This window comes from Dermacentor albipictus, chromosome 2 (genome assembly GCF_038994185.2).
Source record: "Dermacentor albipictus isolate Rhodes 1998 colony chromosome 2, USDA_Dalb.pri_finalv2, whole genome shotgun sequence".
Lineage (NCBI taxonomy): Eukaryota > Metazoa > Arthropoda > Arachnida > Ixodida > Ixodidae > Dermacentor > Dermacentor albipictus.
Genome location: NC_091822.1, coordinates 143,320,313 through 143,320,799, shown reverse-complemented (window position 1 = coordinate 143,320,799; position 487 = coordinate 143,320,313).

The window sequence follows — 487 nt, the reverse complement described above, 5'->3', positions numbered from 1 at the left end:
GCCAAGGTCTCGTTAAGTTGCCGGACACAGCGTGGACACCAATCTTCTTGCATTCCAAAGCCCATCCGACTGTTCGCGACTCGTGCTGTCACATCTTTTCTCACGTGCGCGCCACATAAAACGCTGTGCTTCTCATCTCATTTGTCTTCCGAGGGATCAGATCTGTTGTCTGCAATTGTCAATCCCGACACCATCCTTTTTCACTTTCTCACTGTTTTGTGACAACATTCGGAGGCAACACACAAGAACAAGCAGGCTTTTTGGTCTGCCGGAACGTCTACGAATCCGCTAGCGCTCCGAATGGCCGCAGTAGCCTGTAGGGGCAATTTATGCATGGTGGTGCATTTCATTAAAAGGCTGCAGATGCTGCCTTGCTGTTTCTGGAGGCAGAAATAAATGCACATTATATCACAGCACTGAAGCTGGAATTCTTAAAACCAAAATCTTGAGGGTATTAGGGATGTCTGCTTTTTTTTTTGGTGTTGTA